We start from the raw sequence: 16,740 nt of genomic DNA, 5'->3' as shown, positions 1-16,740 counted from the left end.
TGCTAACAGTTATTATGCAATGGAGATAACCCGTCCTTCTGCAGTCATTTGTGGGTGTCAGGAGAAGCTAAGAATAAACTAGGAAAAGCCTCCTGAAAGATCTGCAAAGAAGCAAGCTGGAAATGTTGCTACTGAAAGAAACATCCTCAGGACACAGCTTACCCTCGCTTAACACTTAGAACATACGCTTATGCAACCTATGCTGGATGACTGCAGATCTTCATCACATATTGCAGACAGAAGCACTGATTAACCTATCCAGGAAGTGTTAAAATAAGCAGGGGAAAGTAGATGTTAGCAACAATGGTTACATTTCTGTTCATATAGCTAGAGATGCTAAGCTTTAGAAGACAGGTAGGCTTCCCCTCCTGCTCATTACAGGGAGTTATGAAGTGAATTGAAGCATTTGAAATCCTGCTTATCCACAAGCTGGATAAATTAGGGATTTATTTTTTTTAATAGCTTGTCTCAAAGGAATTACGAAAATATGCAATAGTGTCCAACAAAGAAATCAGGCCAGCATTAGCCCCCAGTCAGAAGGAGAGCCGGTCCATAAAAAGAAAGAAGCCAATTAGGACATAATTGGGCATCCCTAGTTAGGAAGATATTAGGGAGAAAAGAAAGGAGAGAAAAAACAAGATTATCTAATGATGAGCAATCTCCACAGCAGCGGATGGGGCAAGTCTTACACTGTTGTGGATGATTGGCAGTATGGGAACCAAATTAGCACTTAAACTGTATGTACAAGTTAGGATTCAACGAGAATTACCATCTCCTCTGAGACATGAAGAGTGAGTTTATTATCTTGGTCTTCAGGATAAACACAGTTGTTCTGGTTTGGGTCCCACTTATGCTAAGCTCAACAGAACAGTAGAACTGCAATCCCAGTAAATAAAGAGTTTTATCAATTGAAAATCTGACCTTCACACTGTTGTTTCTGAGGTTCTGGCAATGGAAAAATGGCTTCTTCAGAACTGAAGAAGCTGATCACAAAAATATAATTTTATGATCATCTTAACTTTTCAATATCTTTCAAAAGAAAATCTAACATGTAATCTGATCTGCATGCTCTCCAAAACCAAAGGTCAGTTACAATAACTTTACCTTTTCACTGTGCCTTCCCCCAAAAAACTGGGTTACTGGATGTACTAAAGTGGTAAACACCAGCTAGAATCAAGGACCACAGAAATTAATCTAGATGAAAATGTCTCTTCTAGAAGTCACCAGATATTGGCTTTTGAAATATTATTAAAATGCTCTGTGTAGACCAGCGTTTTCATCCAATGTGGCAATAAAGAGTTCTGATGGCATTTACATCTAGGGGAAAACAATGACAACAACAAAATCTAACAAGTAAAGCTTTGCTCAGTATAAAAAGCACCAGTCTTTGTAATGGAGCAGAAAGATTTGTTCTTTTCTCTCTTCTCAAGAAATAAAACTGTAAATGCTGAACAAGGGTATCTTAGCAATCTGAACCCTCTCAATGGTCCATTAGATTGGGCTTCTTGGCAGCTAAGGAGCTGAAACCAAGGAAGAGAGCAGAATGAACCTGAAATGGCTGTTCCTCAGTTGTCTGCTTCCAGATGCTACTGCTGATGTCCCGAAAAAGCACTGCTAAATATTTATCTCATTCACTTTCAAAGAGGACAAGCAACAGCTATTCCACAGCTCATAAACTCTTAAAAAGACAAAAGAGAAAACTACCCATCCACACTGATGAGCACGGAAACAAATCCAGGGAGAGCAACGATGCCTGAAACATGCAGTCAGAGCTCATTTGTTGAGCTGGTACAAGTCAGAAGGACATGATTTCCCTGGTAGTGGAAATCCATTCCCAGGATCCGCTTTGGCAAAATTGAGCACCACACAGACTAAAGACTAAACCACACAGATTCCCTGAAGACTAAACCTAGTGATTTGCCCCACCGAACAATATGGCCAGTTCTACAGACCAACGGTTGATAAAGAAACTGGAAAGCCCATGAATGTTATTAACCAGAAAAGAAAGAAGAAACTGCTATTTCTGACTTGCTTTTATTCCCTACAAACACCGGTTTCCCACCACCATTTTTTGACAGAGCACATCAGACTTCACGTAACCACCTAATGAATGATGGATCAACAGCATATATCGCCTGAGAAGAAATGGGAATCAAAACAGAGCATCCATGTCACAACCATCAGAAATGGGCTGTATAGATAGACAATTAAGCAATAAACATTGTATTCCTCTGTTGTTGGTGGCTTTTTTTTTTCCTTTATCTTTGCTCTAATCTGTTGTGTAGCCTGGAAAAGGAAACCCTACAAGAAGTGCCTATTATTTCCCTTTCCATTGAATAAAGAACTTGCAGACCAGCTGAAAGTTTTCAGCATAAGTCCACTGGATCATGCACTTTTCACAGGCTGCTGGAAAGTTTGCTCTGCTTATTTCCAACGCCATGATGCTGCAAGAAGTTTCTCTCCATGTAGTTTGTTCATGGAGATGCCCTCCACTGCAACTGCAATTCCAAAAAAGAAAAGAAAATCTCACCCTACATCCGTATTTGAATCCACAAATGGCTCCTTATAGAATAACACTTTGATTAAGTCATCAAACAAAATGCTCCTTGGCACTGATAGCAGCAAAGCAGCAGCTGTTTCTGAGAGCAATTATACATCAAGTAAAATAGCTGGCAAGTTTGAAGTTAACATTTAGCTACCTGATCAGGTTATCTTTGCAATATCAACAAAGTGGAGTCAGCAAGAATTTTTCTACCAACAGCAAAGAGAAGAAAAGGAACCTCTGCCTTTCCATTCATTATTTAATATACTTGATGCAACCCTTATGTTCACAATCTGTAGCTACACTGAGAAACATAAGTGATCCAAAACCTCTAAGGACCTTAATCGTTACAGAACATGCAGGAGGAACTTGTTGACAACAGCAGCAGTAATTTAAATCTGCTGGCACTTTCACAGACAAATAGCTCTGTATGAAATCCAGCTGGAGGTGCCTTCTCTGCTTGGTTTCTGAACACTGAAGTCGGGACACCCTGGCCTACATCCAGCAGATGAGTAGCAGGGCAGTTATCCTGCAGACAGGCAATCACATGGATCCCACCTACCCATCATCCCTGGAATAAGGGAAGCTCTTCCAGCAAGCAACACTCCCAATGGGAGGGTAGAACCGGGAAGTGCGAGGATGGAAAGCATATTAAAAATAGAGTCAGGCACTAATTTTATTGTCTTTTTAAATGAAAAGTTACTGTTCTTAGGGGGCAGCCAGCGGATGAGAGAAGATAATTAACTGAGATACATAAAAATTAGATGCCCATGTTTCCAAGTTCAACACAGAAGGAGAGCACACAAGTAGGTTGGGATGAGCTTTGTCTCTTCTGGGAGTATCACAGAGCTATTCTATTGCAGACATCTACAGGGAGAAATGCAGAAATGCTCCCCCAGAAGCAACCTGCACAGTTCTTCACATTTATTCTTAAATGTACATTTACTGCTAGACAGCAGCAACACTGCAACCAAAAGCAAAACTGGTAGGTTTCTCATGGGAATATTTGTTTTTTTCTAACTTACAAATCTTCTCTAACAAACTACCAAATTCCACAAGCAATAATGTGCCAGAGCTGTTAGAGACTTTGGTTCATTTCTCCACCAGAAAGTTATTTTCTCTTAGACAAATTCTAACCAATAATTCCTATCCTTGCCAGGAGAAGAAAACTGAACGTTTTAACACCCTTTCTGAAATGAACCCTTTGGTTCCTTGGTGCACTTGTCCAAATACCAGGAATCTCCCACGGAACACATTAATTGTTTGCCTTTGAAACATTCACTGGTTATCTCTGCTACCAATGCCAGCACATTTGTCACCAGTTCTGGTCCTGCCTGTTCTTGAGAAATCTCCCTCAAAGACAACTGTGGCCAACTGGATCTTCTGCTCCCCAGCCCTATGCAAAGCACTGACAAACCCAGTACCCACACAGAGCACTAGGGAAAAAACATCCCATCTCTTCCTGCATTGGAGGACATTGAATCATAGAATAATTAAGGTTGGAAAAGACCAGTAAGATCATCTATTCAAGCACTCTGAGCCTTCCAGAATCAGCAAGATGAAACCATTAAAAATCAAAAAGTTTAAAGAGTCCCTCATCACACAGCTTTGCCCCACATCTTCTTTTCCATACAGCAACCCACAGGAACAAAGCCAGGAGAGCAAACTCTTGCAGAAGCTTTCCTAAACAACACTCAAATGGCACAGGACAGCAGCGAGCAACTTACCAGCACAGCTGCAGGAGCTTGCTCTTTATCTGTATGTGTTCTCAAAATGCTCAGAAAATAATAATAAAATTAAAAGAGAAGCAAAGTTAAAAATAATGAAGCCCAAACCTCTGCACTAACTTTGCAATTGTAGACTTGCCTGTACTTCAATTTGTATTTCTGCAGGCTAAGCTGTACATAAAAACACTGATACACCAATACGTGAAAAGAGGGCAGGAAATTGCTGTTATTTGGACAAGATTGCCTAGAATCAGCACATCAGGAGGAGATGGAGGGAGAACTGCATGACCCCTAAACTGCATGTTCCCAAGTGCCTGCAGTCCATCACTGGTACTGAAAGGCATGGTTAAGGGTATGGGGGCATGGGTAGATGGTTGACCTTGGTGAATTTAGTGTTTTTTCCAACCTTAATGATTCTATGTGTTGCTGACCAGTCAGGCTGGCAAACACTTATCTGGAATTTTCTCCACCTTGTACAAAGGACCAGGATCCTTCAGAAAGAGGATTTACAGAACTGGGAAGGTAATGCCTGCTGCCCTGCCAGCAGCACTGCAGCAACATATTTCTCACTTCCAAATGGTATTAGCTGTATCAGACTGCAGGAAAGCAAGCTGAAAACAACAGGAAAACTTCTCTGCTCAATAGCCAGTCCTGTGGCATCAATCACAAATTACAAATCATTTCTAAATGCAAGACCACAAGGAAGATGCAAGAACAGCTGTCCTGTGATAAGAGGGAGAAAGAAATGCTAGCAATAACGGGTATCATCAGTATTATTGTGACAAAATGTTTGCAATTACTGCACTGGCAATTTTTCCAAGTGGGTTGGCTTGGAGACAGGTCTCTTGCACTGATGACTAAATTCTTTTCTTTACAAAGACGTAAGTACCTCTGTTTTCCAGAAGAATAGCCTGAAGCCACTTGGTTTGGAGCGTTAGTCCCCTGAGATTCAGCTTAGACTGTAAAGAAGTGAGAATGGATGAACAGTAGACTGTCCTGTAGATGAACCCAGCAGTGGTTTGACAAGAACATTTTAGCTAAAGCACATACCAATTTAGAATAAGATATGGAGGACACCTAGAGCTAGCTGAAACAAAAGAAGTAAGAAGCAGTATTTGCTAATGAAGCATTTTAAAGCAAGTAAAACTTCCTAAAAAGAATCCTGGAACCACTTCATATCACCTCATCTCAGAGACTTGCCTGACCCCACAGAACCAGCTAAGTACCCCAACAGCCAACACACCTATGCAGTATTTGTCATCTGAGCACACAGCAATAAGTTTGATGAGCATTTAATGCCCAACACTTACTTTTTTCTTGAAAGAGAGCGTCTGTGCTCAGGAGAGGGTACTCCTTGCTGCTGTCTGCACATCTGGTGTGTGGCTGCAAGGCCAGGGCAGGGCGCTGGGGCACAGTGAGCATCTGTACACAGTGTCACCTAGACACATGTATCCATCAGGCTTCATTCACAAGGAAAAGGTCCCAGGCAGCATGTAATTTCCAGAAAAAAGCCAGGTTCAGTCCCTCTGGTAGCTGATCCCAAAAGGATTTGGGGCCACAAGGTCACAATCAATAACAGTTTGCTCCATCTGTGACTCTGGGTCTTGCTAGTATGTCTTTAGTAGGCTCTCTGTTAAACTCTGCACTAGTGGATTGCACAGAGCTGGACCGGGATGGAGATATGCCATGGAGACCTAAGTGGGGAGGAAAAGAGAGAGAGGGAGACATTGGAATTAAGAACTTTGTTCATCCTTTAAATCTCAACCTTTCTGTGGTTTCTACGCAGTAATTTCACATACCCTCATTAAATTAGTCCATTAGATAGACTCCTGCTAATTGGATGACTTGGTCAGCTGTGATTAACTCAGAATTCATTGTGGTTTTAGTATTTTATGATCGAGCGTACCTATGAGCAATTCAAATCTCACAACACCAAGCAAAAATTGCCAACAATTAACAGCTTCAGATACGAGCAGCATTCGTCACACAAACATCACTGAGAGCTCCCAGCACTCTGCACTCCACTTGACTTGTCTATATAGTCTGTTCTACAGCTAAATTTCTTCCCCCACGTAAAGTGACGCAAGCTCACACTCATTGGAATCACTCCTCTGCAAACACAACAAACCAGCTCTAGCTGCTAAGCTTTAATCTGCCATTGAAGTTTTCAGCAATCAGACCCCTAAGCATAAACTTTGGTAATTAAAGTAGCATATGTGACAAATTAGCAGAGGGAATATAACAAAAGATTTCTGTGCAATGAGGAGAATTTCTACCTTTTGCAGTCACTGGTGGACTATCAAAGCCAGTATAGCATGACATGTGATGTTACAGCACCCCCGAGCTAGCAAAGTAAATAATCTGAGTCACCCATAAACAGAAAGAAATTCAAACAGTCATTAAAAAGAGCTACTAAAGCCTGTGAAATTAAATACATACATTAATCAATTAAAAACTCTATGAAACAGCAGAGTTGAATTTGGCTGTAGTAGATTCAGATGGCTTTGGAAATTGCCCTTCAGTAATCCAATTGAAACTTGGCGTGTTTCCACCTCTGCTTATTCTCCCTGGTTATGTTTACAACACAATTAAATACAAGTCTGAAACATCAGAAATAAATGAGAAGCAGGATGTTGGAATACAAGAAAAATAAACACTAGTATCTAGCTTTCATCTTGTTCTTCACATTCATCAATCTCCAACTAATTTACCCAAAACAGTGAATAGCTCCATTTTGCCACTGTGACTGTAGCCATGAACCACTGCACATACTGTGAAGTACAGCACAGCAGGAAAGGAGGCTCAGCCCTGTGCAGGAGCCCAGGCCAGGGTTAGCACAGAACCAAATAATATCTTCCACTGGCCTGCACTAACTGATGCAGGCCCCAGAGCCTTGAAGCAGCACCAGCCAAGGACCATTCTGCTACAGCCTGTAAGGCATCCAAGAAAGATGGAAATCTGTGCCCAAAAGTTTTCTGTAAGCAGCTAACAATGCAGAAGTGCAAAGTGAGTGGGAAGGTGGAGGAGAAGATGCAGTACTGCAAGGAAAGACATTTGCAGATGCATGTTAGTTTCAGCACACAGTGTCTGTGCCACCAGTTCAACCCCAAAGCAGGATCAGCTCAGAAACAAGAGCAGAGTGAAGGCACTGTTATCTCTGAGCGTGGAAATACACAGGAAAGTTACAGAAAATAAGTGATCTCAGATATGCCACAGGCTTACTTTCACACTGACATACTGAAAACCAAGCCATCAGTGCTCTTGGAAGATGGAAGAAAGCCAAGCATAAGGTGCAGGAGACTTGGACATCGTGTTCTTGCATGAGAGGATCCTGTGGTGGAACAGTCATTGCATGTTCTTGGCTCCACATCACTGTCTGTTTTTAAGCACTGCAAAACCTCTGCCTTTGAAAAGTCCTTTCTCCAACAAAAGTAACTCTTAATTGGCAACTCCATCTCACCAAGAGCAACCTAATTTATACTGTGCGCAGGCCAAAAATCCCACTGAAGACCTTGCTGTGCTACTACATTTGGGGGTGAAGGCACTCTCCTGGGTTCTGATTCCCAAAATAAAACAGCGTAGCGGGGAATAAAACCATTTTTAAGGGAAACAAAAGTGACAATCTAACAGTCTAGACCGGTCCCTGAAGAAGCTTTGGCAGTTTATTAGTCAGGGCTAAACCAAGTAGGAGAAAATAATCCAAAGAGCTCTGAACATGCTTCAATGTAACATGTTAAATGTTAAAAAAAAATCAAGTGCATCTGCACATTGGCATTTTTTTCCATCTCTTTGGCTCAATCGATTTCTTTTCACATTTGTATTCAGGACAATGGGAAGAACTGCACATTCCACAAAGCCAAGAGATCATGTGTAAGATTTTGAAAATCACAAGTATGAGAATGTTTCCAAACTATTCCTTTTCTGTAAGAACACCTGTTTTTAAAAGCCCTGCATACAGAAAACTGTATTAAATACTTCCTGAGATATAACAACTTGTTAGCTGCATTCCTGACTGGTTTCCTAATTGGGCTCAGAAGTAAAATTATCATTCAGATGCCACCAGTTTTGCTGTGCAAAATCTAATTCTGATTTGAAAGCTTTAAAAATTTCTATAAATATTTAAATTAAATAACATTTGCATTTGCTTACTGTTTTTAATTGAGTTGCTGTTCTCCTGAAACGTGTAAATGTTTAAAACCTGTGCAGTAGGAGGATAACGTCAGGGTGCCGAGGGTTCTGTTTCGATCTTAGAACACTTTCCTGTATTTTGCAGGCAGTTCAGTGATGTTTTTGAGCTGACACACAACTACTCGGAATAATCTTTAAAAAATAATAATGAAAACTACAAAAAACAACAAACAAACAAAAAAAAAATGAGCTCAATTTGTGACGCACAGCTGTCACTTCCTCAAGACCCCGCAGAGAGGTACAGTCAAATTGGATGCACCCTGAGCACAACAAAGCCACGAACCTGCTTGCTTCATTCCTCTGAAGGAAGGGGTTGCCTTCTAACTGATGTTTCAACCCCCCCACAAGGCTTCCAGAGACAAGCTCTCCCAGCACATGTACGCCTGAATAGGAATTAAAACACTGAAGAGATTCAGGACATTGGATAGCAGCAAGTTAGATGCCTGAAGCCAAGGACTGAGGACAAAAACATTACAGGTATTTAATTAGAAAACCAGCTATTAAAGTAGATTGCAGTTGTTTAATAATAGTTTGTCAGTGAACTAATGTAATTAAATGTCAGACAAGAAATGGGGACAATATAACGATGACAGATCTTGGAGAGAAGCTACTAGAAAGGAATAAACTATGATGGTTACAAATCCAAGGCTCAGTTGCAAGTTGCTTTCTCTCTTGCTCCACAAGCAATTAGAAATGTTTTTTCCGTTTATCCTCATCTTTAAGAGGATGACCACAACATTCTGACCACAGCTCAGGCATTGAACCACTATGGAAAAGCTTTTCTTTGCGTGGTTCTGCTTCTTGGCTTCAAGGAGAGTGGCCAAGGCAGGATATGTGCTATGCTTACCCCTCTCCCCCAGAAGTGCTTACATAAAAGAAATGGGAACCAGTAACGGAACAGCTTCATCCATTTTTCCCTTTGTTCATGCTTTCAGTCTCCAATCTGTTTCAGTAATACTGGATGCTTCTGACTAAAGCAGAGGGCAATTCTTATTTTACAGAAAATGACTTTTAGCCATTACCTTGAATGGTTTCATAGCGTGTAAGAAGATAAAACAATATATACATACACTATCTGTATAACTCAAGAACATCTACTTCATCAACAATAGCACGCTTGGTGAACTGAAAGAAAAACAAACACAAAACTTCAATCCAACAGAGCAATTCCCAAACACACATTCACTAGAGAGCAGAAGATAAACTCATTTTGGTCTAACATGGCTATCATGAGAAAGAGCCCAATTTGAATACAGAATACCATTTCCTTCCACAGACACCAAGCAACTCCGAGCAGTATGGAATAAGAGAGCCTTTACCCCTTCCATCCATCTCACTTCAGTCTATTATGCTGATTCAATTGGTGACATCCAAAGTCCCAAGGTGTGAGCACATGGCTGTTCCCTCATTAAAAAGTCAGCATGGGCAATTTGGGATATGCAGATTTTATAGAACACTCTTAGGAAACAAAACAGAATAAAGCAGAGCAACGAGTAAACCATTACTTTTTTTCACTGCCACAAAAAACAGGCAGTAATGTTCTCCAGCACTCTTAAATTTCCATCCTATGGAACTCAACGCTGAGCTGAAATTAAACCGGCTGCAAAGCGGCACATTGCCTCTGATTAGGGCACAGTAAACCTGCAGTAGTTCTGCCTATCTTTCAGCTTTGCCCTCTGTCATTTCCCTCTTCACTGCTGCCCTTTGCAGTGAGAATGAGATGGTTGCAAGCACCACTGGTAGCTCTGTCCTGAGGACATTTCTCCTCTGACATTGTCTTCAATTAGCATACCCATTAGTTATCCAATATACCACTGGTTGTAATTTTAGTGCAGTCAACCACTTCCTCCTCAATTGAGAGGAAGGTTAATGATGCTTCCTGTTACTGTTACTGTATGCTTTGCATAAAAGAGGCAATGGATTTCTTAAATAAAAGGAGAAATCATTCCTTTATTGAAACACTCATTACTCTGCATGCAACACAGCCAAAAACTTAACAGTTAAAGCTCTGAGTGACTTTCCTTGGGACCGAGCAGCATGCAGACTCTGCTCAGTCCATAACACAGACACAGGAATTGATAGCCCCAGGTGCTTCCCAAACGCTGCCCCCATTCATTAGTTCACTTAGGGGCTGGCAGTGATGCTGTTGAACACCAGCTAATGTGCGACAAGAAGAATCCTCTGCTTGTTGGCTTGTCTGCATGGGGTCTCTCACAGACCAGGATCAGTGCCAACACCACTTAGTGTGATGTGGGTATGGGTGCACTCAGACACAACTGATGAGGCCGGGTAACAGCAAGCAGTATGCACGCTGTCATATCCCATTAGGTGGTATAGAGAGGAAAATATTCTCTATTTCATCTGCTGCGACAGCTTAATTATTCAGGAAAAAATATATAATCTTCCTGTTACAACAAATTTTGTTTTCCTATATACAAGAATCCCACACATGTTGGTAATTAGGCACTCCAAGCAAACTTCCTTAATAAAAACAGAGCAACTAGATACCAAGAACATCCTTTCTCCAGCAGCTAAGTACAAGTGGGCTGCCAATATATGACCCATTCAGGAGTTGTTTCTTCACTCCCAACAGACAAGTGTGGCCAAGAGAGAAGCAGCTCAAGTGTTTTTAGGTCCCTATCTAGAATAGAGCAAAACATTGTCCCTTGGAAGGAGAGAGCCAAATCAGAGCAGTGACAAAGCTGTTTGCATCCATGCACTCCTAGGGTTGGTTTCACCTTTCCACTACAGCAGATGCTTAGCTGAACATCACACACATGGACCCACACATCACCCCTGTCCTGAGACCATGCTGGATGGAGGGAAGGAAGGATCTGTGCTGGAGGTGGGAAGGGCAAGAGTGGCATCACCACAAAAGCAAGTCATGTTCTTCCCAGTTTGGGCATTTTAAGAGGAGAAAATGTTAGCAGAAGTATGGTGTAGATAGAAATGTGACCTAACAATAGCCAAAACAAACTCATTAAAGTAGCTGAAGTTAATCCTGTTGAACCTTATTCTCCCCCAGAGACAAAGATCGACTGTAATTGCTTGGTGACAGCTACAATCGATTGTGCCATTACAGTAAATTTGATATTATTTTATGCTAATACTACACCTTGGTTAGCAGCTATGCCTTTTCCTAATTTTTACAGTTCTTATTTATGAGATTACTAATTTTATTTGTGCCAAACTGCTTTTGCATAGGAGCTGCAATTCAATTAACAATATGGAAAAATATTTTAATGGGTGCACCAGCTACATGAGAAAACATTCAAACATGACTTGCATTTAAATGGGAGTCATTATACAAAGTACATTATCTTTATAATTAGTTTCTAATTGTTACCAATTGTTGCTAATTATAATAAGATCAAAGGGCTAAGAGAGACCTCACCTAACCTACAACTTTGCCTAAGAAGGAATTAATGATAACTGCTCTGCTGAACTATAACTGTTTGCAATTAAGCATAATGTTATGCTTTTAGCCCAAGATTTCCCTGGGTTGTAGCTTTCTTTATATACTATGAGGAAGCATCTAGTGCTTAAATATTGATTTAGTGTAAATTTAAGGGAATGCAATCAGTTTAAATCTTAATATAAGAATTGCTAGATGTCATTTTAATTCTGAAGTGGATTATTTCAAATTATTTGGCTTCAAATAGAAATATCGTATCTAAGTTTAAAAAGAAAAAAATAATGAAGAAAAACAACAAAATAACACCACTGTAACCCCACAACTCTTCACACCCCTTGGATATGGAACAGATCTGAAGGATGTTACCAACAAGAACAAGCACAGAGCAGATTTGAAAGCTTAACCCACAATGACTGCAAAGCAGATGGGGCAGGAAATGTAGCCCAGCACCCACACACAACCAATTCACAGGAGCAAACAGGTCAATATTTGAAATATGAGAGAGTGCCTAAGCACGATGTTGGACACATCTCAGCTCATCAACAAGCTCAGACACCTCCTCCTTCAGCCTCTCTTTTTCCCTAGATCCCAATGACCTGTTTGACAAAGTGGGAATGCTTTCCACATAGAATCATAAAGTCTGGATCATCTGGTCCAACTGCCAACCCAACCCCACCATGGCACTAAAAAATGTCACACAGTGTCACGTCTTCATCTTCCCTTTTCTTGAACACCTCCAGGGAAAGAAACTCTACCACCACTCCATTTTCCAGTCAGCCTGTGCCAATAACTCACCACTCTTTCTGAGAATAAATTATTCTTAATATCCAATATGAACCTTCCCTGGTGCAACTTGAGGCCGTTACTTCTCATCCCATCCTTGTTACCTGAGTGAAGAAGCCAACCCTCACCTCATCACAACCTCTTTCTGAGCAGTAACATGCTACTTGCCCCAGCAATTTTGCAATGGTAGTTTTGCTCAGCATCACAATCACAATGGATACTGGTCTCAGGAGGGTACAGACGCTAGCAAGGCTCATCTCCATCCACCAGGATGCCATCCCTCTAAGCCAACAGTGAAGCCCAGCAACCCCAGAGCAGCACAGGAGAGAACCTTGCATGGCCACATCCAGCAAAGAGCTTCCCCTGTGTCTGAGCATGCAAATCAACCCACAGGGCCACATCTGGGCTCTCCAACATGCCCAGGTGAAACCAAGCCATAGGACACAGATACTCCTCTGAGCTCAGCACCTTGCTACCCCAGCCATGATGCAGGCAGCTGTAGTCTTGCAAGGTCTATGTTGAAGTTTCAGGGTTTGGTTCAAACAGGAATTAATTCAGGGAGGCCCTTAAAGATTCCTCTTAGCTCAAGTATCTCTTAAAGCAAGCATAAATCAGTACTGTTTTGTCTTGGTGCCAGGCTTTATGCTTACTTTGTGTTAGCATGAATGACTGCCAAAAGGGAACGGGGGGGGGGGGGCACTCAGGTCCATTAGCCATACTTTATTTTTTCATGATCTTCCCAGAAGTCACTGCCCACAGTGCTCTGATGCAAGTTTGCATTCCTCATCCAAGCCACTGAAAAACACAGACTGCAAAAAGAGAGCTGAACCTCTGAACAGCATTATTGAAAGGAATAAATTTTGCGTTAGTTTGCTCTTTCTTATCACAGAACAACGTGCACTCTCCGTGCTGCAAACATCATACGATGTGGTCTGATGTATGCAGCGTGAAGGAAGCGGTGTTTCTATTAGCAGGAAACATTCAGACCATATTCAAGACTCTTAATAGTAGTGCAGGGAAAGAACACCAACAGTTCACAAGCAGTCAAGTGGACCTTATGCCTGGAGTTCAGAGCCAGAAGTCTAACTTTTTCACCACTGAAAATACATCCAAAGCCATGGAGCCACTTCTACTAAAATGGGTGGGATTATTTCTGTCCCTTTGGGGGATAGATGTGTGAGAGGTGCACTGCATGGCCTTGCTTACAACCACTGCATTTGCAAAGTGCTTGTATATAAAGCCATTCTCACGGGCCTCTCAAATGTGGTGTTTGAGCAGCCGCAATCCAGGAGGCTGGAAAGACATTACACAATCCCATGCCTATGTTCAGTTCGAAGCATGATGTCCATGCAAAGGTTTTACACAATTTCATACACTGCTGCAAGGTGGCACACAGATACATTGCACTGCACAGGAAACAGAGCCTGGAAGAAGGCAGGGGGGCGGTTGGAATGTGATCTTCAAGATCTTTTCCAACCTTAATGATTCTATAGCAGTGGATGGGGAAAAGTGCAAGCTCTGTATAACAACTAACATGTCACAGCATACTGCACATGGCAGGTTAATTGGTGCAAAAGACCCCAGAAACCAAAAACTCAAGGGCAACCTTAAGAGTTATACGATGTAGGAGCTCCCAAGCGCTAGAATTTTAAGTTTGGAGCTACTAGTGCTATAGATGTCCATATCATTGTAAGTCTCACAAAGCTCACATTCTGTAATCAAAATACTGATCAGAAATGTAAAGTTTTGTACTACTGAGAGCATATCTGAGAACTAACAACCTGAAAAATAACTTGAACCTAAAATGAATGAAAGGTACAAAAGCATCTTAAACTTCTGCCCAATATGATGGTGCTGAGTCATGGGTTTTGAGCATGTGCCAACACAGCGCTGCACAGAAAAAAATAAGAAAGCTTTATAAAACATGTTTTAAAGCTGTTCTGAAAAGAATCTCTTTCAACTGATTTGCTAAAATTTCCATGTGGATAATGAAGAATCACACATCCAAAGGCACACACAGCATTACGGTGAAGCTGGTCCTGCCTAATGACAGGTCAGAGTCCCTTGTGCAATTACTGCACAAGGAGATGAATTAAACACAGAGATTATTTTATGATACATTTTGAAGATGCATTGATTTGTGTGTGATGAAACTATTACTGTTTTTCCTTGGGAGATAAAAGTGACAGGATGTCTAGTGCTAAGATGAATTTTCTAATTGGACTTTAACAAACCTTGTCCCACCTCTTGATGGAGCCTTCTCACTGTTAAAGATCAGTCAGTCTCTACTTAAAGAACAAACCCGCATTAAGATTTAAAGCCTCCCCTTTAGCGGCTGTGCTGTGAATGCTGAATCTTAATTTCAACCTGAGGCAAAAATCCTTCTCTTTCTCAAAATGAAGAATCAAGGCATTAGCCTAATGGAATTACATTACGTTATTTTAGATAATGTAAATAAACTATTCATATTATTTCATTTGCAAGGAAAGGCAGTTAGGAAAAAGACCCTCAGGAAAACAAACAAACAAACAAAGCACTGCTGATTGTTGGCTGATTAAAAGCAACAGCAAATCCTACATTCCAGGAGCACTTTATTTTCCTAAAATTCCCCTTTGAAAGATTGATCACTTTGGCTTTCCAAAACGAGACCGCATTTTGATTATTCTGCTGTGACCAACGTTATGACAAATGCCTCAAAGCTGGCAGCAAACTTTTGCTATTCACACTGTCAAGAAAGCAGTTACCAGATTTATTACTATTCTAATGATTTTTGCTAACGTTCACTGGTTTGGGTTGGAAGGGACCTTTAGGATCACGTAGTTCCAGCCCCACTGCTATAGCAGGGAAACCTCCCTGTAACTCAGGTTGCTCACAGCCCCATCCAGCCAGCCTGGCTTCCAACATTAACTATAGCAAAGAAACATTTGGTGCAATTCAAGAAGACATGTTTCAGACCATGCTGGAAATGTGCACATGCCAATGTCACTGAAGCAAAGGGAACAAAGGGGATGTCTCCCCTCTTGTTGGTGCTTCCCTTGGTTCAGCCCTTCCTCCAGGCAGCAATGGAGCCCAGAACACAAGGCTCTTTCCTTCATATATATTTCTTGCTTTTGCCTCAAGGAAGCTCCTGTAGCCATTGTGTCTATATTATGAATCTGCAATGCCAACTCAGGCTCCAGCATTCAGTGAACTACTCTCATCAGTCTCATATTCCAGATTCAGGAATTCAAATTGCTGTTGTGCTCAATAGCTCCAAAATTAACAAATATATAAAACTGAGGGAAACTCAGCTTGTTTTTCTCACCTTACACTAAACTTGATACTGAAAATACATCTTCAGTCTAGAAAAGTGCACTAATCACATAATTCATAGGAGAACTCCTAATCTGAGGCTAGGCAGCTGCTTGCTGCTATGCCTCTGTAGTATCAAATACTTCACCTATTGAAAAGACCTTCATCATCGCTTTCATATTCTTTTAATAGCCACCTCTATCCCCAGTATAAAAACCTTGTGTCATTACATTCCTAGCCCTAAAAGCCCCTTGCTGCTCTGTAGAACAGAAATATCTGTTAAACAGAAATATCATTCCAAGGCAAAAATAATGGCAGAGATGAAACCTCCTTCACAAAGAAAACCTGAAGTTCGCTTAGAATTTTATAAACTTCATTAACAAAATGCATTCTGGATGCCTTCAAATGTTAATTAAGCCCAGGACCTTAAACAGTTTGTCTGACAGATGAGTGTATCAAAGCCTCTCAGAAAGGAACAACCTGGGATCTGCAAAGCCGACAGAGAGCAGTAGCGCAAAGAAATAAAGGCTAATGAAGGAAGTGCGGTGCTTGAAGAGGCAGCTAGAATAAGTATTCTATAGAATATAGAATATGATAGCTAGAATTACCATCCGCACGCCTAACTGGACCAAAATCACCCCATGGGACTGAATCTACTTCCTAACATCAGATATTTTATGGTACAGAGCCGCAAAGTTCTATAAAAGTTTGTTCTTCCCTCTTTGATCTCCTCCTCTTCGCTCTGCTCTCTGTCTGAAAGGTCTCTCTGCAGTTATTTCCAAGTTATTTATCAC

The 16,740-nt window shown here is 41.1% G+C and overlaps 1 protein-coding gene across 5 annotated transcripts in view; it reads right to left on the bottom strand.

Moving 5' to 3' along the window:
- Positions 1-16,740, bottom strand: part of HTR2C (5-hydroxytryptamine receptor 2C) — a 191,180-nt gene that overhangs the window by 63,533 nt on the left and 110,907 nt on the right. For all 5 annotated transcript variants that reach the window (XM_015860223.2, XM_015860226.2, XM_015860225.2 and 2 more), the window contains exon 2: positions 5,580-5,963. The gene's annotated coding sequence lies outside the window, so the exon portion shown is untranslated. The remainder of the gene's footprint in view (positions 1-5,579; positions 5,964-16,740) is intronic.

The sequence above is a fragment of the Coturnix japonica genome, chromosome 4 (assembly GCF_001577835.2).
Source record: "Coturnix japonica isolate 7356 chromosome 4, Coturnix japonica 2.1, whole genome shotgun sequence".
In the NCBI taxonomy this organism is placed as follows: Eukaryota; Metazoa; Chordata; class Aves; order Galliformes; family Phasianidae; genus Coturnix; species Coturnix japonica.
The sequence above is the reverse complement of the archived record's forward strand: the minus strand, read 5'-3'. Positions and strand labels throughout refer to the sequence as shown.